This window comes from Arvicanthis niloticus, chromosome 20, assembly GCF_011762505.2.
Source record: "Arvicanthis niloticus isolate mArvNil1 chromosome 20, mArvNil1.pat.X, whole genome shotgun sequence".
Classification (NCBI taxonomy): domain Eukaryota; kingdom Metazoa; phylum Chordata; class Mammalia; order Rodentia; family Muridae; genus Arvicanthis; species Arvicanthis niloticus.
This window is the reverse complement of record NC_047677.1, coordinates 39328176-39352020: the sequence shown is the minus strand read 5'-3', so window position 1 is coordinate 39352020 and position 23845 is coordinate 39328176. Positions and strand designations below refer to the sequence as shown.

Genomic DNA, 23845 nt, shown 5'->3' with positions numbered 1-23845 from the left:
CTAGGACAATGGATATAGTTAGGGTGTTTGCTTTGCCAGATCAAAATCGGCTTCTAGGCTGTGCACTCCTTAGCATTGTGTTAAGAAAAAAGAGGTCTTCTGAAGGGAAGATAGTCTTATCTAGAGACTACCATTGAGTTGTTCACAATTTCTCTTTCAAGGCACAAAGAGAGCTCAAAAGACAGGGAAGAGAGAGACCATGGCTACAGAGCCATGCTTTACCGTTATAGCTGTTAAAGCTTGCCAGGATTTGATTTCAAGACTGTGACTAACGTGCTTTTCAAATATTTGACAAAGTAGATGCATCGAAGATAAAGATATATGATTTTGAAATTTGTAAAATGCAATTGACCTCGAGATGGGAAGGATGTCAGGACAGAAAGGATCACTGGGAAAAGAACCACTCTATCACTTTAAAGAAATGTCTAAAGAGCAAAGGGAGTAAAGAAAAAATAAGATGCCAGAGGAAAGGACACATTTAATTCAAAGATGCAGCAATTGAGCTGAGCATAGTGGCATGCCTGTCACATACACCTGATGTGCAGGCAGAGGGATGCTACTTTTGAGGCCAGCCTGGGGTTTATAGCCAGATTCTATCCTGAAAACAGAAACAAGACAAAGCAAACAAAAAGGTCCTCTGACAACCAGTTTCAATAGGAGTGATGTAAAACAGAATACCAGAGAGACCCAGGCTGCCAATGATATATTCCCAGGAAATATCTACCCATCTCTGTGGGTCTTTCAAGCTTTTTCTCGCATTTTTCTGAGCAGAAACAGGAAGTTGTGTGTTTTTGTTTGTTTGTTTGTTTTGAGACAGGGTTTCTCTATATAACAGTCCCATTTATCTTGGAGCTTGCTTTGTAGACAAGGCCTGCCTCAAACCCACAGTGATCCACCTGCCTCTGCCTCCTGAGCGCTGGGATTAAAGTAAAGTAAAAGTAAAGTTTGTGTTGCAAACATTTTTGTAGGGTTCATAGGATCTTGGGGCAGACAGAAGCTATGGTTGTATGAGATAAACATAATTTTTGCCTATAAAAATTGTGTGGACAGCTAGTGGCCAACTCAAAGTTTCAAAGACAGAATGATTTTAGACTTGGAGGTCTTCAGTTGTTTCACATGCTTATTGGGGGCACTTTCTCTCACACCAATGAGATTTAGTACAGGACAGCTAGAGTCCCATGGTCTTCATGGTGGCCTTGATCTCTGTCCCAGGTTCATGACTTTTGCAAGCATTCTTGAAATTCTGACCAACTTGTTAGAGTATAAAAGGAATCTCAAAAATATTCACAACTCTGCACAAAAATATTCTTGTAAATTAAAGCAAAAACCAAACCAAAGCAAACCAAATCAAACCAAAAATGTCAACCAAACCAACCAACCAACCACCACCAACCACCAACCACCAACCAACCAACCAAAAAACCAACCAACCAACCAACCAACAAACCACCACCAACCACCAACCAACCAACCAACCAACCAACCACCAACCACCAACCAACCAACCAACCAACCAACCACCAACCACCAACCACCAACCAATCAACCAACCACTACCAACCACCAACCAACCAACCAAAAAACCAATGCTGGACAGAAAATAAAATGGGTAGAGGTATTTTGGCTTATTTTTCTTTTAAGAAAAAAACAGAGTACCGTGCCAAGAGTTTATAAAAATCATCCTAAATGAATGCGCTGCTCAGAGGTAAAGCCAGATTAGCCACTAACTCTGTCATCAGCAGTTCAAATGGTTATTTTCATAGTCTACAAGTTTGTTGTCATCGTTTTTCTCTGTCCTCTAAAAAGAAGCTTCAGTCTAGCTGGCTACTGAAATAAGACTCATTACTTATGGAGACTCGTAGATCATGTGACTAACCATCCTACGAGTCAGTCAAGGAAGGAACATCTTCAGTTCATGGTTAGTATGCTTTGTCGGCTCTGAGTGTGTCTGCTTTACTAAAATACAGTTTGAGTTTTAAGCCAGAGACAGGTTTTCTTTGGTTGAAAGACATCCAGTAATTTGCATAGAAGCTGAAACCCTGGAGCCCTATCAACTCTTTCAAAGGTAAGCAAAAGGAAAGGGAGCCTTCCTTCTTCAGGCAGAATGCAATCCATCATTATGAAGCTACCAGCATCTTGTTCTCCTGGAATCAATGCAATCCTCAAGCCAATTCCTCCCCAATCCTATCCCTGCTTTATTACTCCCAGGAATCAAATTATTTCAAACTGTGGGAAACTGAGCCCCGTGAAAAGAAAGAAAAAAACCATACTGGAGAAACCACTGGTTTTATTCAACTCAAGATTTTGATTTTTTTTTTTTTTTAATAATACTGTTAGTGGACAGTTTGGGAGAGTCTATGATGATATTTCTTTGAAGTCTACATAAAAAAATCATGGGATGGTTAAATTGGCTTAATTAGTGTTTGTGTAGAGCAATAGAAAATAATTTAAGAACTGCTCAATTCCTGCTGCCTTGTAATGTACCACTCAATAAAGATTTCATTAATATCCATTTAAACAACAAGAACAACATAATATTTCTTGATTTTTTTTCTCCATCGGGCTGCAGGGAGTTGAGTGCTGGTATAGAGATGGCTCAGTGGCTTGTGCATGAACTGACGTGTAATAAAAACTAATTTCTTGATGTCCTTAAAGCTGCCCGTGGTAAAGATGGCATGGTGATTTTTGTGCAAGTTATGCCCAATACCAAAGGCTTACAATTGTGCTGAAAGGCTCCACGTGGTACACGGATATATTTTAGTTGGCTTTCAAAGTGTTTTGAATGAACTAAAGGAGAAGAATTAAAAAGTCCGAGTCACATTTTTGAAAGTCAGTTGTTTCTTGTACTATTTCTTGAAAGTACAGTCAGTCTGGCTTCATGTCTTTATACCAAGATTGTGCTTAGATGCTTACTACAAGCTTGGTCTCTTGGCAACGTGTGATGTACATATTACCTCAAGCTTCCTGCACCCATGTCTTCATATTTATTCCAGTAGCTGTGCTAAAAATCAGCTGTAAGTTGCTGTTTTTCCTAAAGCACAATATTCTACATTAGGACAATATTACTCTGTGCACAATCCCTGTCGCAACTGGAGAGATAACAGAGCTAGTCATAAAACATGAATGAGTAGGTGTTCTTTGTGTTTCGCTTCAAGTGAAGACTTCAGAACGAACGCATAAAAGGGATCTCGTTTATCTTAAATTAAGATTGCTTGAATCCAGATAGAATTTTTCTAAACAAATTTCCTGTCCTTCATGGTTGGCTTTGCTGAATCTCAAGTACTATATAAAAAAAATCTAATGGAGAAGGAAAAAGATTCAGGAATTATGGGAAATGCCTTATTGTCAAATAATAGAAAGTGAACATAGATTTGGAACTGCACAAAGAGGCTGTGTTTACCCACGAGGTACCGCAGGGAGGCATTTCTCCCTCATTGTCTTTGATAAAGAAATATATATTGAGAGGACAAAGTTAAAAATCCATGGGTAGCTGGGCGGTGGTGGCGCACGCCGCCTTTAATCCCAGCACTTGGGAGGCAGAGGCAGGCGGATTTCTGAGTTCGAGGCCAGCCTGGTCAACAGAGTGAGTTCCAGGATAGCCATGGCTATACAGAGAAACCCTGTCTCAAAAAACAAACAAACAAAGAAATAAAGAAACAAAGAAACAAACAAACATGGGTAAACCACAGCATTCCCCCCCACCCCCCGCCCCATCACACATACAGAATATACAAGTGTGAAAAAGAGTGTCTTAGAAACATCTTTCTGGTTTTTGTTCTGTGGCACAAATGTACCCTTCCTCCTATGTTTTGTATACTACAGGATTGTGCTGGATAACTTTACGTCAACTCCGCACAGCCTAAAGTCAGAGGAGGGAACTTCAATTAAGAAAATGCCTTTGTAAGATGAGACTGTAAGCAAACCTGTTGGGCATTTTCTTAATTAGGGTTTGATGGGGGAGGGCCCAGCCCATTGTGGGTGGGGCCATCCGTGGTCCTGGGTTCTGTAAGAAAGGAGTCTGAGCAAGCCATGTGAAGCAACTCAGGAAGCAGCACCCCTCCATGGGCTCTGCACCAGCTACTGCCCCAAGGTTCCTGCCCTGCTTGAGTTCCTGCCCTGACTTCCTTTGGTGATGAACTGTGATGTGAAAGTGTAAGCCAAATAAATCCTTTTCTCCCTGAGTTGATTTGCTCATGGTGTTTCATCTTAGCAAAAGTAACCCTAACTAGAGCAGTGATGTATCTAGTTTCACCTTGAATTCCACACAAATAACAAAGTCTTAAATACAAGGACTGCAGAGACAAAATCAGCATCAAAGCAGGATCTTACAACTGGAAACCTGGTGAGGTTCTGTGCCAGGGAGTTCTTTATTGACTTCAATAAAATGCAGTATTAGACCTGTCCTAGATGCAGATCCTGTTAGAACCTGTTGCTTAGAAGCAGGATGCTTTGGTGAGCTTCCCAGTGTTGTAATGAAAACCCAAGAGAAGACAACATGATAAAAGAAAAGGTTTATTTGGCTCATGGTTCCGAGAGATTTCAGTGTCTCTTTACTTTGGGTCTATGATAGCAAAGGGCATTTTTTCAAGGGCCTATAGCTGCACAGGACATCACAGTGGGAGCCTGTGACAGCACAGGGCATCACAGTGGGAGCCTGTGTCAGCACAGGACATCACAGTGGGAGCCTGTGACAGCACAGGACATCACAGTGGGAGCCTGTGACAGCACAGGACATCATAGTGGGAACCCATGACAGCACAGTAACTCACAGTGGTAGCCCATGTCAGCACAGGACATCACAGTGTGAGCCTGTGTCACCACAGGAAATGACAGTGGCCTTGTGAGCCTGTGAAAGCACAGGGCATCACAGTGGGAGCCTGTGTCAGCACAGGACATCACAGTGGGAGCCTGTGACAGCACAGGGCATCACAGTGGGAGCCTGTGACAGCACAGGACATCACAGTGGGAGCCTGTGGCAGCACAGGACATCACAGTAGGAGCCTGTGACAGCACAGGACATCATAGTGGGAACCCATGACAGCACAGTAACTCACAGTGGTAGCCCATGTCAGCACAGGACATCACAGTGTGAGCCTGTGTCACCACAGGAAATGACAGTGGCCTTGTGAGCCTGTGAAAGCACAGGGCATCACAGTGGGAGCCTGTGTCAGCACAGGACATCACAATGGGAGCGCATGACAGAAAAGGACATAACAGTGGAAGACTGTGACAGCATAGGACATCACAGTGGGAGCCTGTGTCAGCACAGGACATCACAGTGGGAGCCTGTGACAGCAGAGAACATCACAGTGGGAGCCCATGACAGCACAGGAAATCACAGTGGGAATCTGTGCCAGCACAGGACATTCACAGTGCAAGCCTGTGACAGCACAGGACATCAAAGTGGGAGCCTGTGACAGCACAGGACATCACAGTGGGAGCCTATGACAGCACAGGACATCACAGTGGGAGCCTGTGACAGCACAGGACATCACAGTGGGAGCCTGTGTCAGCACAGGACATCACAGTGGGAGCCTGTGTCAGCACAGGACATTACAGTGGCACTGTGAGCCCATGAAAGCACAGGACGTTACATTGGGAATCTGTAACAGCACAGGATATCACAGTGGGAATCTGTGACAGCACAGGACATCACATTGAGAGCCTGTGTCAGCACAGGACATGACAGTGGCACTGTGAGCCCGTGACAGCACAGTACATCACAGTGGGAGCCTCTGTCAGCACAGGACATCACAGTAGGAATCGGTGACAGCACAGGACATCACAGTGGGAGCCTGTGACAGCAGAGGACATCACAGCGGGAATCGGTGACAGCACAGGACATCACAGTGGGAGCCTGTGACCACACAAGACATCACAGTGGGAGCCTGTGACAGCACAGGACATCACAGTGGGAGCCTGTGGCAGCACAGGACATCACAGCGGGAGCCTGTGACAGCACAGGACATCACAGCAGGAATCGGTGACAGCACAGGACATCACAGTCGGAGCCTATGACAGCACAGGACATCACAGTGGGAGCCTGTGATAACACAGGACATCACAGTGGGAGCCTGTGTCAGCACAGGACATCAGAGTGGGAATCTGTGACAGTACAGGACATCACAGTGGGAATCCGTGACGGCACAGGACATCACAGTGGGAATCTGTTGCAGCACAGGACATCACAATCAGAAACTGTGACAGTATAGGACACAAGAGTGGGAATCTGTTGCAGCACAGGACATCAGAGTGGGAGCTTGTGACAGCACAGGACATCAGAGTGGGAGCCTGTGACAGTACAGGACATCACGGAGGGAGCCTGTGTCAGCACAAGACATCACAGTGGGAGTTTCTGTCAGCACAGGACATCACAGTGGGAGCCTGTGACAGCACAGGATATCACAGTGATTGCCTGTGACCACACAAGACATCACAGTGGGAGTCTGTGACAGCACAGGACATCACAGTGGGAGCCTGTGACAGCACAGGACATCAGAGTGGGAGCCTGTGACAGTACAGGACATCACGGAGGGAGCCTGTGTCAGCATAGGACATCACAGTGGGAGTCTGTGTCAGCACAGGACATTACAGTGGGAGCCTGTGACAGCACAGGACATCACAGCGGGAGCCTGTGACAGCACAGGACATCACAGCAGGAATCGGTGACAGCACAGGACATCACAGTCGGAGCCTATGACAGCACAGGACATCACAGTGGGAGCCTGTGATAACACAGGACATCACAGTGGGAGCCTGTGTCAGCACAGAACATCAGAGTGGGAATCTGTGACAGTACAGAACATCACAGTGGGAATCCGTGACGGCACAGGACATCACAGTGGGAATCTGTTGCAGCACAGGACATCAAAATTGGAAACTGTGACAGTATAGGACACAAGAGTGGGAATCTGTTGCAGCACAGGACATCAGAGTGGGAGCCTGTGACAGCACAGGACATCAGAGTGGGAGCCTGTGACAGTACAGGACATCACGGAGGGAGCCTGTGTCAGCACAAGACATCACAGTGGGAGTTTCTGTCAGCACAGGACATCACAGTGGGAGCCTGTGACAGCACAGGATATCACAGTGATTGCCTGTGACCACACAAGACATCACAGTGGGAGTCTGTGACAGCACAGGACATCACAGTGGGAGCCTGTGACAGTAGAGGACATCACAGAGGGAGCTTGTGACAGCACAGGACATCACTGTTGGAGCCTGTGACAGCACAGGACATCACAGTGGGAGTCTGTGTCAGCACAGGACATTACAGTGGGAGCCTGTGACAGCACAGGACATCACAGTGGGAGCCTGTACAGCACAGGACATCATCGTGGCAGCCTGTGACAACACAACACATCAAAGTGAAAGCCTGTATCACCACAGGACATCACAGTGGGAGCTTGTGGCAGCACAGGACATAATAGTGGGAGCCTGTGACAGCACAGGACATCACAGTGGGCACTGGTGACAGCACAGGCCATCACAGTGGGAGCCTGTGACAGCACAGGCCATCACAGTGGGAGCCTGTGACAGCACAGGACATCACAGTGGGAGCCTGTGACAGCACAGGACATCACAGTGGGCACTGGTGACAGCACAGGACATCACAGTGGGAGCCTGTGATAACAAATGACATCACAGTGGGAGCCTGTGACATCACAGGACATCACAGTGGGAATCTGTGACAGCACAGGACATCACAGTGGGAGTCTGTGACAGCATAGGACATCACAGTGGTAGCCTGTGATAACAGGACATCACAGTGGGATCCTGTGTCAGCACAGGACATCACAGTGGGAGCCCATTACAGCACAGGACATCCCAGTGGAAGCCTGTGACAGCACAGGACATCACAGTGGGAGCCTGTGATAACACAGGACATCACAGTGGGAGCCTGTGTCAGCACAGAACATCAGAGTGGGAATCTGTGACAGTACAGGACATCACAGTGGGAATCCGTGACAGCACAGGACATCACAGTGGGAATCTGTTGCAGCACAGGACATCACAATCAGAAACTGTGACAGTATAGGACACAAGAGTGGGAATCTGTTGCAGCACAGGACATCACAGTGGTAGCCTGTGACAACACAGGACATCACAGTGGGAGTCTGTGACAGCAAAGGACATCACAGTGGGAGCCTGTGGCAGCACAGGACATCACAGTGGGAGCCTGTGACAGCACAGGACATCACAGTGGGAACCTGTGACAGCACAGGACATCACAGTGCAAGCCAATGACAGCACAGGACATCACAGTGGGAATCTGTGACAGCACAGGGTATCACAGTGGGAATCTGTGGCAGCACAGGACATCACATTGGGAGCCTGTGTCAGCACAGGACATGACAGTGGCACTGTGAGCCTGTGACAGCACAGTACATCACAGTGGGAGCCTCTGTCAGCACAGGACATCACAGTAGGAATCGGTGACAGCACAGGACATCACAGTGGGAGCCTGTGACAGTAGAGGACATCACAGTGGGAGCCTGTGACAGCACAGGACATCACAGTGGGAGTCTGCGACAGCACAGGACATCACAGTGGGATCCAGTGACAACAAATGACATAACAGTGGGAGCCTGTGACAGTACAGGACATCACAGAGGGAGCTTGTGACAGCACAGGACATCAGTGTGGGAGCCATTGACAGCATAGGACATCACAGTGCTAGCCTGTGATAACATAGAACATCAAAGTGGGAGCCTGTGACAGCACAGGACATCAAAGTGGGAGCCCATTACAGCAGAGGACACCACAGTGGAAGCCTATGACAGCACAGGACATCCCAGTGGGAGCCTGTAACAGCACAGGACATCAGATTGTGAGCCTGTGTCAGCACAGGACACCACAGTGGGAATCTGTGACAGCACAAGACATCAATGTGGGAATCTGTTTCAGCACAGGACATCACAGTGGGAATTTGTGACAGTACAGGACATCACAGTGGGCGCTGGTGACAGCACAGGACATCACAGTGGGAGCCTGTGACCACACAAGACATCACAGTGGGAGCCTGTGACATCACAGGACATCACAGTGGGAATCTGTGACAGCACAGGACATCACAGTGGGAGTCTGTGACAGCATAGGACATCACAGTCGTAGCCTGTGATAATATAGAATATCACAGTGGGATCCTGTGTCAGCACAAGACATCACAGTGGGAGCCCATTATATCATAGGACATCACAGTGTAAGCCTGTGACAGCACAGGACATCACAGTGGTAGCCTGTGATAACACAGGACATCACAGTGGGAGCCTGTGATAGCACAGGACATCAGAGTGGGAATCTGCGACAGTACAGGACATCACAGTGGGAATCCGTGACAGCACAGGACATCACAGTGGGAATCTGTTGCAGCACAGGACATCACAATCAGAAACTGTGACAGTACAGGACACAAGAGTGGGAATCTGTTGCAGCACAGGACATCACAGTGTGAGCCTGTGTCAGCACAGGAAATGACAGTGGCCTTGTGAGCCTGTGAAAGCAGAGGGCATCACAGTGTGAGCCTGTGTCAGCACAGGACATTGCAGTGGGAGCCTGTGACAGCACAGAACATCACATTGGGAGCCCATGTCAGCACAGGACATCACAGTGGGAATCTGTGCCAGCACAGGACATTCACAGTGCAAGCCTGTGACAGCACAGGACATCAAAGTGGGAGCCTGTGACAGCACAGGACATCACAGTGGGAGCCTGTGACAGCACAGGACATCGCAGTCAGAGCCTGTGTCAGCACAGGACATCGCAGTGGGAGCCTGTGTCAGCACAGGACATCACAGTGGGAGCCTGTGTCAGCACAGGACATTACAGTGGCACTGTGAGCCCGTGACAGCACAGGACGTCACATTGGGAATCTGTGACAGCACAGCATATCACAGTGGGAATCTGTGACAGCACAGGACATCACAGTGGTAGCCTGTGTCAGCACTGGACATCACAGTGGGATTCTGTGACAGTATAGGACATCACAGTGGGAATCTGTGACAGCATAGGACATTAGAGTGGGAATCTGTGACAGTACAGGACATCACAGTGGGAATCTGTGTCAGCACATCACATCACAGTGGGAGCCTGTGACAGCACATGACATCACAGTGCGAATCTGTGTCAGCACAGGACATTAGAGTGGGAATCTGTGTCAGCCCAGGACATCACAGTGGGAGCCTGTGTCAGCACAGGACATTACAGTGGCACTGTGAGCCCGTGACAGCACAGGACGTCACAGTGGGAATCTGTGACAGCACAGGACATCACAGTGGTAGCACATGACAGCACAGGACATCACGGTGGTAGCCTGTGTCAGCACTGGACATCACAGTGGGATTCTGTGACAGTATAGGACATCACAGTGGGAATCTGTGACAGCACAGGACATCACTTTGGGAATCTGTGTCAGCACAGGACATCACAGTCGGAGGCTCTGACAGCACAGGACATCACAGTGGGAGCCTGTGACAGCACAGCACATCACAGTGGGAGACTGTGACATGACAGGACATCACAGTGGGAATCTGTGACAGCACAGGACATCACAGTGGGAGCCTGTATCAGCACAGGACATCACAGTGGTAGCCTGTGATAACACAGGACATCACAGTGGGAGCCTGTGACAGCACATGACATCACAGTGCGAATCTGTGTCAGCACAGGACATTAGAGTGGGAATCTGTGTCAGCCCAGGACATCACAGTGGGAGCCTGTGTCAGCACAGGACATTACAGTGGCACTGTGAGCCCGTGACAGCACAGGACGTCACAGTGGGAATCTGTGACAGCACAGGACATCACAGTGGTAGCACATGACAGCACAGGACATCACGGTGGTAGCCTGTGTCAGCACTGGACATCACAGTGGGATTCTGTGACAGTATAGGACATCACAGTGGGAATCTGTGACAGCACAGGACATCACTTTGGGAATCTGTGTCAGCACAGGACATCACAGTCGGAGGCTCTGACAGCACAGGACATCACAGTGGGAGCCTGTGACAGCACAGCACATCACAGTGGGAGACTGTGACATGACAGGACATCACAGTGGGAATCTGTGACAGCACAGGACATCACAGTGGGAGCCTGTATCAGCACAGGACATCACAGTGGGAGCCTGTGATAACACAGGACATCACAGTGGGAGCCTGTGACAGCACAGGACATCACAGTGGGAGCCTGTGACAGCACAGTACATCACAGTGGGAGCCTGTAACAGCACAGGACATCACAGTGGGAATCTGTGACAACACAGGACATCACAGTGGGAGCCTGTGACAGCACAGGACATCACAGTGGGAGCCTGTAACAGCACAGGACATCACAGTGGGAATCTGTGACAACACAGGACATCACAGTGGGAGCCTGTGACAGCACAGTACATCACAGTGGGAGCCTGTAACAGCACAGGACATCACAGTGGGAATCTGTGACAGCACAGGACATCACAGTGGGAGCCTGTGACAGCACAGTACATCACAGTGGGAGCCTGTAACAGCACAGGACATCACAGTGGGAATCTGTGACAACACAGGACATCACAGTGGGAGCCTGTGTCAACACAGGACATCACAGTGGTAGTCTGTGACAGCACAGGACATCACAGTGGGAGCCTGTGACAGTACAGGACATCACATTGCGAGCCTGTGACAACACAGGACATCACATTGCGAGCCTGTGACAACACAGGACATCACTGTGGGAATCTGTGACAGCACAGGACATCACAGTGGGAGCCTGTGACAGCACAGGACATCTCAGTGGGAACTGTGACAACACAGGACATCACAGTGGCAATGTGAGATGGTGTCAGCACAGGGCATCACAGTGGAAGCCTCTGACAGCACAGGACATCACAGTGGTTTCCCAGTGGTTGTCTGTGGCAGTGCAAATTTGTTCTTTCCATGATGCTCAAGAAGAAAGGAAGAGTGAAAAAGATACAGGAAGAAGTTGTGGTCCCAATGTTCTCTTTTAAGGTTTCAATTACATCATGTAACTTGTTCAACTGAGTCCCATCTCCTTAATCCTTTGCTGTCACCCAACCAGTATAAAAAGCTAGATGGCAATCAAATCATCAATACATGAGCTTTCCAGGAGAACTCAGGTGCAAATTATCGTACATTCTATAAACAGATCTATGTGTGAATGGATGCACGATTTGTAAATGGGCAGACAGGCAAAAGATGCAGATGAAGGCCCTTTGCTGTTACAGGTACTGGTAAAAAGCTGATTTCACTATTGTATTTAAGTTAAAGTGTGAAAAAAGAGAAGGAAAAGGTTATTTTGATATTAAATCATCTTTTTTTCCCCATAAACGATTTAAGTAAAAGTCATATAAATGTGAACTTCCAGCTTTCTGTGATCATGTATTAAATACTACTGTGCCTGTTTTGTACTTGACGGAGCTTGGGTAGGGCTCTCCCCTCACCTCCTCATCTGAGGAGAGGAAAGCATCGTTTCCAGTCTGTCCTTTGTTATTGCACAACTTAGACAAATCTTACCAAATTGCAATGCCGAGTTAGCATCTGTATGCTTTTTGCCACGGAACAGTCTGAGACAGAGAAAAGTGGGAGTGAGATGCATAGTGCATGATCGCCCCGGTGTGAGTGGGGTCGGCGGAAGTAGCGCCCGTGGTCTTCTACCTCATGGTCACATGCCCTGCGTGGAGTCGGCGGAAGCAGCGCCCGTGGTTTTCTGCCTCACTGTCACAGCGTTCGGTCCTTAAGCAGCTTGTGTTTCATTGTGGGTCTTCTGTAGGAACATGTGCCTCGTTGGGATTGTCATTGAAATTCGGGCGGTGCATTCACAAATCAAGAAAATTTGATGGGGTGGAGGTGTGATAAAGTGTAAGTCATATACATAATATACATATACATCATATACACATACATATACATATATACATATTTAACCAATGCCTTTTAGTATATTCACATACTTTGTTTACAATATAAAGTTGGATACTTTTTCAAATTAAAAAAGTATCTCTTATAGCCACATAATAATGATATTATTCCAATCACATGTTTATAGTCATATCTCACAGCTCTGGTGGTTCATCACGAGAGCTCCTTATTGTTTAACGTTTCTATAATTTATTCTATACCAGTTTTGGATATCATAAGTTAAAAATAACTACATTTTTTTGCACATCAAAAAATAGCCCTTTTCAGTCCACGTACTTTTCCTGCATTGCGTTTTCCACCTAAATTGGTTTGTACTATATCAAAATAGCAATGGTAACATGAAAGGCATAGGTGGGGACAGGAGATGTACATACCTTTAAATGTCTATTTAAATCTAAATACCCAAGAACTTGCCACGTGGAGCGACTCCACTCCTTAAAGTTAAGTTTAAAGGGATGAGATTGCATCTTTAAAATTTCCATGAAATTCTTTAAAGTTACCAATCACTGCTTGGAGCTCTTTGGCTCAAATATCAGATATTTTGTCCAATTTCTCTTTTTGTGCAGATAGGAGTCTGAAAGTCTACACTGATAAGCATTACAAGAAGTAAATTTATACTAACAAGTAGACTCTTTCAATCATTCTAAGCTGGATCATCCAGCACATTTATTTAATAACAAAGAACCCATGCGTATCCCTTCCTGGGACACTAGAAGGTAAGCTTTTCCAGTGATCTTTGATACTCATAAAATAGCTTTAAACTCGGATTTAAAAATGTTTCACAACCACTAATCCCTGTAACACCTCAATAGATAAGAATTATAAATGGTATTTTCTGAGAGCGGGAGCCTATCCATTGATGCCCCAAATTGCCAGAAGTAGAGTCAGCATAGGTAATGGATTTTCTCTGCCCATCACTGCATAGCCTTCCTTCTAACCAACACTGCACAACACTCTCAGGAAGCATAGGTTGTCAATCTGTGGTTCTGTTTCCAAACAATGACCATTCAATACCTTTCTCCTAATCAGACATTAGATCAAAAAAGCAATGGGATACTCGAGAGAGAGATCAGGGGATGCATGCTTGTAATGTTACTTTTTGTTTACTTAAAGGATTTGCATATATGCGTGTGCATGCATGTGTATTTGTGTATGCATGTAATGTTTAACAAGCCATTTAGCAAAAAAAAAAAAAAAAAAAAAAACAAAAACCAAAAAAAAAAAAAAAAAAAAAAAAAAAAAAAAACCCAGAATTCACAGCTGTGTATACTGGTTATTTCAATTTTTTCATGTAGTTATCACAGCAAGACAGTTATTACCGGTCCCCATGATCTCTGTTGAAAGAACCTATATAGGATACAGGGTACCATACAGAATATTGATAGAGTTTCTAATACAGCATCAGAATGGACCAAAGCCACAGGTGGGCAAACACTGTTTTCTTATATCACTGAAACAAACAATCTTTCTGAGGAATGTTTGTCTACTCAAGGCTTGGCAGGCTTATTCTGATTTCCCCTTCAGAGTTTCTAGGAGACAGTAATCTTGCAATCTTCCCGACAATTCAGAAGGTCATGACTCAACCCATAGGTTTCCACTGTGGAAAAAAGCAAACCTACTATGGTAGGCAATGAAAACCTACTATGGTATGGAGTGAAAATGGTCAAAAGCAACGTGTTTAACATCTAGAGAGAAACATGTGAACTACACCCAGAAACACTCACACAATTTATAAAAGAGCCTTTGGCCAAAAAGTAAAGAAATATGCTTCCTTAGTAAAATGTATAGCTATCACCATATGTTAGCATAATTTCATTTGGTATGTTCTTGTCAGATGCAGAATTATATAGTGTCACCAAGTCTTTTTCAGCATGTCCTGTATAATTCTTGACCCTGTAGAAGTGGTGGTTTTATTCTCACGGTTGGGTCATGGGACCCAGGGCAGTTAAGATTGTCCAAGCATGACCAAATCACATAAAACAGATGCTTGCAAAAATGAGTAGAATTCATGCTGAGTGAGCCAAACAAAAGCATGCTATGCTGAACATTATAGAACGAGCTATTTGGCAGCAATCTAAAGAAGGACACCCTCTGGGAGCAGCTGTCAAGGCCACCAAGGGAGTTGGAACCTATTATTTTATAATACGGGAATGAAATTATCTTTTAAAAAACCTTTTATTTATTCGCTTCACATTCTGTTCACTGCACCTCCTGCTGGTCACCCCCTCCTATAATTCTCCCCCCACCTCCTCCTGCACCCTCCCTTTCTCTTTTGAGAGGGTGGAAGACCCCTCTGGGTATCTCCCTACCCTGGCACATCAAGTCTCTGTGAGGTCTCTCCCACTGAGGTCAGACAAGGCAGCCCAGCTAGTAGAACATATTCCACAGACAGGCAATAGCTTTTGGTATAGCCCCCACTCCAGTTGTTCAGGACCCACATAAAGACCAAGCTGTGCATCTGCTATATGTGTATGTGTGTGTGTGTGTGTGTGGGGCTGTTTGGGGGGTGGGAACCAGGTCTCTGAGAGCCTCAAGGCTCGTGATTAGTTGACTCTGTTGGTCTTCCAGTAGAATTTCTATTTCCTTAGGGGGCCGCAATCCTTCCCCCAACTCTTGTATAAGAGTACTCAAGCTCCATTCACTGTTTGGCTGTGGTGTTTGTATCTATCTGAGTCAGTTGCTGGGTAGAGCCTTAAAGGACAGCCATGCTAGGCTCCTGTCTTCAAGCATAACAGAGTATCATTAATAGTGTCAGGAATTGATACTTGCCCATGGGATGGGTCTCAAGTTGGACTGGTTATTGGTTGGCCATTAGCTCAATCTCTGCTCTATTACCCCCTCCATACATTTTTTTTTATAGACAGGATAAATTTTGGGTTGAAAGTTTTGTGGGCGGGTTGGTGTCCCTATTGCTCCACTGGGGATTCTGACTGGCTATAGGAGGTGGCCTCTTCAGGTTCCATATCCCCAATGCTGTGAGTCACAGCTAAGGTCAACCCCATTGGTTCTCGGGTGCCTCCCTTATCCCAGGTCTCTGTCTCATCCTGGAGTCCCTCCCCCCCCCTCAACCCCATCAGTTGCAGATTTCCATTCATTTTCGTGGCCATCTACCCATCTCTCCTGTCCTTCTCCACACCTGATCCTGAACCCCCATCCCTGTCTCCATTTCCCCTCCCTCCATCTGCCTCTCATGACTATTTTACTGCCCCTTCTAAGAGAGATTCTAGCATCCTCATTTGGGCCTTCCTTCTAGTTTAGCTTCTTTGGGTCTGTAGAGTGTAGCATAGTTATTCTGAATTTTTATGGCTAATATCCTCTTATAAGTGAGTACATTCTATGCATGTCCTTTAGTGTCTGGGCTACCTCACTCAAGATGATATTTCCTAGTTCCATCCATTTGCCTGCAAAATTCACAATGTCTTTATTTTTAATAGCCGAATAGTATTCTATTGTGTGAATGAACTACATCCTCTTCATTCATTCTTCAGTTGAGGGACATCTAGGTTGTTTCCAGTTTCTGGCCATTATGACTAAAGCTGCTAGGAACATAGTTGAGCAGGTGTCTTTGTGGAATGGTGGACCATCTTTTGGGTATATGCCCAGGAGTGGTATAGCTGGATCTTGAGGTAGAACTAGTGAAGTTATTTTGATGACAAACATAACGAGTGAATTTCTCTTCGAGGTCTCCAGAAGAAAAATAGACCAGCTCAGACCTCGACATTAACTGGTTAAAACCAAAACAGGAAACCCAGCCACGTTTAATTGCCATTGCCTGGTAATATGCTTGCATGTTTTAGGGATAACACAGCCCTCTGGGTTAAGATGTTGAACACCATACTGTTTTCAGGAGGGAAGGTAGCAAATCCAGGGCAGTTCCAGCCATTTTCTCTCTAACCTCAAAGACTGACTCCACCGGAGGCAGAGGGACAGGCCCTAACCTGTTTCAAGCCATGACCTTTCAGACAGAGTTGTCCTAACTCAGGAAATGCCATTTTCATAACATTCTACAGCTACCCTTTATAACTACAGACGAAAGCAGTGATAGAAGCAAGCCGGGAGAAGGCAACCTGGAGAATGGCCTAGCTCATGTTGAGATTTCCAACTGAGACCAGAAATCTGGACTCTTACGTGAAATTACTTATTTTCAAAAAGACTCTATAAGACAAAAAGGAAGTCAGAAACATTCATCTCCTACCAGATAGAGCATTTTTTTCCCCAGCCCCAAAGACGCCATTTGATTTTCTGTGTTTTACTTGTGAACAACTTATTAGAAAGCAAAGCAGATAATTGAGAAAAATGCATGATCAAGTTAGGCCACGTGGCCATTATCCTAAGTGAATAGACAACTTGTGACTGCTTGGGAAGCCACTGGAGTCCGGTTACTTCTAGATTCCTTTGGAAACAGCTATACTTGATCATATCTGGGGCAATTTTAAAGGCTAGATATAACATAGGACTCCCATTATTCTGTGAGCCTCCAGGACTCTAGCCACCTAGAGCTTCCACGAGTGGATTACTCACGCTTCACTGTTCAGGATTGATGTGTTTGCTGTGTCGAGAACACAGAAACTGATACATTTAGCATAAATACTAGGTTATATTGTGTCGTAACATAAAAACACAAACTCCCAAACATCTGCCGGGTCAATGCCAGTGACTGTTAGGTTGGAGAGGGATAGAGAGAGGGAAGTCAAATGACTCTACCTGAAACATTGCTCTGCAATACTCTTCACTTTCCCTCTCCACTGTTCAGGAGCACATTTAAAAAATGACAAGTGACTTAGTTAATGCAAAACAACATCGCACTCTAGCTGGGAACTTCCAACCCTAACATGGCTTGGACGGCATGTGGAACAGCACACTCTTATGTATGGTAATATGCTTGTTAAAATGTAAAATAACCCCTTTATGGTACTTGTGTACTGTGAATTGTGATTTTCCCACTACTTTGCTCCATGAGTGGCCTTGACCGTACCAGAGTTAAGGACCATTTGAAATTAAAAGTAGAGATTTAATTATTTAAGGAGTAACAGGAGGAGTTCAGTGCAACTCCGAAGCTAACATGGTACTAAATCTCCAGAAGTTCACCTGACCTTTTCTCCTTGATGACCAGGCTATTAAAGTAGAAAAGCAGCCTTTGTGTAGACAACGCCCACTGAGACGCACAGTCCTCTGATCGCTTTATGACTCTAAGAAAATTAGGGAAGTGGCTTTTCTGCATGCTTTCATGCGTCCAATCTCCTAACCAGAGTGTTAGGAGATTGGATGCATATACCAATATCCAGAGTGTTGGGAGCCGACTTTTAGCAGAAAGTGGCTATCAGCTTTGCAGCCATCTTGAGCCATATACCCTGACATGAGACTTGGATTACAATAGCCTACAACAGCTGAGAACACTCTGATAACATCTTGCTTTAGATACCCAGGACCTTCCTTGGGTGTGTGAGATTAAAGGTGTGTGACTTAAGAGTGTGACTTAGAGATCAGATTTAGAGACGAGACCTAAGGGCATGATTAAAGGTGTGACTTAGAGGCATGGCTTAGAAGCGAGACTTATAAAAGGTGAGAGGCAGACAGAAGAGACATCAGAGAATCAGACACTTTAGAGAGTAGAGAACAATTTGGAATAACAGAGATTCAGACACTAGGAGTAGGAGTAGACATTAGACACTCGGAAGAGAACAACAGGAGTATAACTAGGAACTAGGAACTAGGAACTCAAGACTTGGGACTTGGACTAGGAAGAGAGACTGAAGAATAAATGGGATTGAATCACACTCTGTCTGGTCTCCATTCTTCGAGTCCGTCCTCACTCTCTCTCTTGCTGAACCCTGATCCGCGGACCGGAGCGGCAGCTTGGGCCGGGAAACAGTGGCCGCCAAGCGTGGAGTGGAGAGGGCCACAGCATTTTTGGCCGCCCAAAGTGAGGCTCCAGCTTAGGCCTCAACACCAGAGAAAGGCAATGGTAACGAAATGAACCAAAGGATGCCTGCCTTGAGACACTTGCACTTACAACTAGTGCTTACCAGCGATACTTAGCTGCTGGGGGCTCTTTGGCCTGCAACAAACTGTACACATGGACAGCACAGCAAAAGCCACCAGAAGTGCATGAGACCCACCCTTTAAGTTAACGTTCACAAGTTTGGTCTTTTTTTTTTTTTTCAGGTATATTTTCTTGGTTTCATTTTTAATGATTTTTTTTTCCCATACGGTATAACTTGTGCTTCCCACATCTTGGTTTTCATTAGTGATTTAAAGAAAAAGAAGAGAGGTCCTTATAGTGTAACTTGGTTAGACAGATTTGATTAGATTATAGTTTGCTTTCTACAAACCGGCAGCAAGGCCCTGTTGTCAACGAGGACACCTACATAAGTCATTGAACACGGAGAAGTCAAGATGGTGCCTACCTCGAGCCTTTATGTGCTAGAATCTTTAGTACAGGAAAATACTTTGCATTCCATCAAAAGACAAACATAAACACCAAACTAGACACAAAACCTTTATCTTCCATGGTGTATTAGCTGCTCATATGCTAAGAAACAGTAACACAAAGGCTGTGGTAACAACCAAACTCAGCACGTTTAAGTTCTTTGTCTCATAATGATTTCAGGGCTTTTTATTTCTTAAATTTTATCTTATTTTAATTTTTATTATGTATATATTGTCTCTCTTTTTTACTTTACAACTCCTTTATATATATTTATATACAAATATTTATATTAATTTCCCTCTCTCTCTCTCTCTGATGTTATGATCCATCTGTGTACCTATCTGTCTGTCTGTCTGCCTATCTGTCTGTCTGTCTGTCTATCTATCTATCCTATCTCTCTCTCTCTCTCTCTGTCTCTCTCTCTGATGTTCTGATCCATCTGTGTACCTATCTATCTGCTTATCTATCTATCTGCTTTTATCTACCTGTCTACCTGTCTACCTGCCTATCTATCTATCTATCTATCTATCTATCTATCTATCTATCTATCTAACTATCATGGCTTCAGTTTAGTGTTTTTATCAGATTCCTTAGTGTGTGAACGAGTGGGTCTGTGCATCTCTGTACAATTCTTGTGCCTTTTCTTGGGCTCCTTTTCTTCTGTTTGTTTTGTACTATTCTGATGTGTTAGTCTTTGTTTTATATTATTATATTTTATTATTGTTCCTCAAAAGCCTGCTTGTTTTCTAATGAGAGACAGAAAGAGGCTGGTCTGGGTCGGAGGTGAGGTGAGAAGGAAGTGGGAGGAGTAGAGGGAGAGGAAACCAATATCAGGGTTTGTCATATGAGAAAAAAATCCCATTTTTAATAAAAGGAAAAACAAAAAGGGAAGCTTTTTATGACCCAGATGTCACAATGACCCTGCTTAGTGTTATTTATGTCTACTTTCTGCTGTTGTTTAAGAAACTGAAATAAGAAAAAGATACTTTCCCAATCTGTTGGTTGCCATTTTGTCCTATTGATAGTATCTTTTGCCTTACAGAAACATTGCAATTTTATAAGGTTCCATTTGTCAATTCAATCATGTGTTCTGTTCTGGAACTTTCCCCCTGTGCCCAAGTATTTGAGGCTCTTCCCCACCTTCTCTTCTATCAGTTTCAGTGTATCTGGTTTTATGTGAAGGTCCTTGATCAACTTGAACTTGAGCTTTGTACAAGGGGATAAGAATGGATTGATTTGCATTCTTCTACATGCTGACCTCCAGTTGAACCAGCACCATTTGTTGAAAATGCTGTCCTTTTCCCACTGAACAGTTTTAGCTCCTTTGTCAAAGATCAAGTAACCATAGGTGTGTGGGTTCATTTCTGGGTCTTCAATTCTATTCCATTGATCTTCCTGCCTGTCTCTGTACCAATACCATGCAGTTTTTATCACTATTGCTCTGTAGTACAGTTTGAGGTCAGGGATGGTGATTCCTCCAGAAGTTTTTTATTGTTGAGAATACTTTTCGCTATCCTGTGTTTTTTGTTATTTCAAATGAATTTGCAAATTGCTCTTTCTATCTCTATGAAGAATTGATTTGGAATTTTGATGGGAATTGCATTGAATCTATAGATTGCTTTAGGCAAGATGGCCATTTTTACTATATTAATCCTGCCAATCCATGAGCATGGGAGATCTTTCCATCTTCTGAGATCTTCTTTGGTTTCTTTCTTCAGAGACTTAAAGTTCTGGTCATACAGATCTTTCACTTGCTTGGTTAGATTTACACCAAGTTATTTTATATTTATTTGTGACTATTGTGAAGGGTGTCATTTCCCTAATTTCTTTCTCAGTCTATTTATCCTTTGAGTAGAGGAAGGCTACTGATTTGTTTGAGTTGATTTTATATCCAGCCACTTTGCTGGATTTGTTTATCAGGTTTAGGAGTTCTCTAGTGGAAGTTTTGGGATCACGTAAGTATACTGTCATATCATCTGCAAATAGTGATATTTTGACTTTTTCCTTTACTATTTGTATCCCTCTGACTTCATTTTATTGTCTAATTGCTCTGGCTAGGACTTCCAGTACTATATTGAATAGGTAGGGAGAGAGTGGGCAGCCTTGTCTAGTCCCTGATTTTAGTGGGATTGCTTCAAGTTTCTCTCCATGTAGTTTGATGTTGGCTACTGGTTTGTTGTATATTGCTTTTATTATGTTTAGGTATGGGCCTTGTATTCCTGGTCTTTCCAGGACTTTTATCATGAAAGGGTGTTGAATTTTGTCAAATGCTTTCTCAGCATCTAGTGAGATGATCATGTGTTTTTTTTTTCTTTGAGTTTGTTTATATAGTGGATTACGTTGATGGATTTCTGAATATTGAACCATCCCTGCATTCGTGGGATAAAGCCTACTTGATCGATGTGGCCGCCATCTCTTTTGTGGCATCATGGCTGCCCTCCAGCCTCTGGTGAAGCCCAAGATTGTCAAAAAGAGGACCAAGACATTCATCAGGCACCATTCAGACCGAAATGTGAAAATTAATCCAAACTGGCAGAAATCCAGAAGCATTGACAACATGGTGTGGAGAAAATTCAAGGGCCAGATCTTGATGCCCAGCATTGATTATGGGAGCAACAAGAAAACCAAGCACATGCTTCCTAGTGGCTTCTGGAAGTTTCTGGTCAACAACGTCAAGGAGCTGGAAGTGTTGCTGATGTGGAACAAATCTTACTGTGCTGAGATTGCTCACACTGTGCCCTCTAAGAACTGAAAAGCCATCATAGAAAGAGCAGCACAGCTGGCCCTGAGAGTCATCAATCCCAATGCCAGGCTACACAGCGAAGAAAATGAATAGGTGGCTTGCGTGCATGTTTTGTGTTTAAATAAAATCACAAAATCTAAAAAAAGAAGAAGAAGAAGAAGAGGGAGAAGAAGAAGAAGAAGAGGAGGAGGAGGAGGAGGAAGGAGAAGAAGAAGAAGAAAGAAGAAGAAGAAGAAGAAGAAGAAGAAGAAGAAGAAGAAGAAGAAGAAGAAGAAGAAGAAGAAGAAGCCCACTTGATCATTATGGACGACTGTTTTGATGTGTTCTTGGATTCAGTTTGCAAGAATTTTATTGAGCATTTTGCATCGATATTCATAAAGGAGATTGGTCTGAAGTTCTCTTTCTTTGTTGGGTCTTTGTGAGGTTTAGGTATGGGCATAATTGTGGCTTCATAGAACGAATTGGGCAGTGTTCCTTCTGTTTCTATTTTGTGGAATAGTTTGAAGAGAATTGGTATTAGGTCTTCCTTGAAAGTCTGAGAGAATTCTGCACTAAAACCATCTGGTCCTGGGCTTTTTTTTTTTTTGATGGGGGGACTTTTAATAACTGCTGCTATTTCTTTAGGGGTTATGGGACTGTTTAAATGGTTTATCTGCTCCTGATTTAACTTTGGTACCTGGTGTCTGTCTAGAAAATTGTCCATTTCATCCAGATTTTCCAGTTTTGTTGAGTATAAGCTTTTGTAGTAGAATCTGATGATTTTAAAAAATTTCTGCAGTTTCTGTTGTTATATCTCCCTTTTCAGTTCTGATTTTATTAATTTGGATACTGTCTCTGTGCCCTCTGGATAATCTGGCTAAGGGTTTATCTATCTTATTGATTTTCTCAAAGAACCAAATTTTTACCAATCCTACATCTGATAGAGGGATAATATTCAATATATACAAAGAACTCAAGAAATTAGACTCCAGACAACCAAATAATCCTATTAAAAATGGGGTACAGAGCTAAACAAAGAATTCTCAACTGAGGAAACATGAATGGCTGAGAAGCACCTAAAGAAATGTTCAGCATCCTTAGTCATCAGGGAAATGCAAATCAAAACACCCCTGAGATACCACCTCACACCAGTCAGAATGGCTAAGATTAAAAACTCAGGTGATAGTAGATGCTGGCGAGGATGTGGAGAAAAAGGAACACTCCTCCAATGTTGGTGGGGTTGCAAGCTGGTACAACCACTCTGGAAATCAGTTTGGTGGTTCCTCAGAAAATTGGACATAGCTTTACCTGAGGACCCAGCCATACCACTCCTGGGCATATACCCAGAAGATGCTCCAACATATAACAAGAACACATGCTCTACTATGTCCATAGCAGCCTTATTTATAATACCCAGAAGCTCAAAAGAACCCAGATGTCCTTCAACAGAGGAATGGATACAAAAAATGTGGTACATTTACACAATGGAATATTACTCAGCTATTAAAAATAATGAATTGGAGAAATTTGTAAGCAAATGGATAGAACTAGAAAATACCATCCTGCGTGAGGTAACCCAATCACAAAAGAACACACAGGGTATGCACTCACTGATAATTGGATATTAGCCCAAAAGCTTACAATATCCAAGATACAACTCATAGACCACATGAAGCTCATGAAGAAGGAAGACCAAGTGTGGGTGCTTCGGTCCTTCTTAGAAGGAGTAACAAAATACTCCAGAGAGCAAATATGGAGACAAAGTGTGGGACAGAAACTG

The 23845-nt window shown here is 44.3% G+C and overlaps 1 pseudogene; it reads left to right on the top strand.

Annotated features, from left to right (window-relative positions):
- The first annotated feature begins 21666 nt into the window (after positions 1–21666).
- LOC117724908 (large ribosomal subunit protein eL32 pseudogene) lies at positions 21667–22221 on the top strand (annotated as a pseudogene).
- Positions 22222–23845: the final 1624 nt, after the last annotated feature.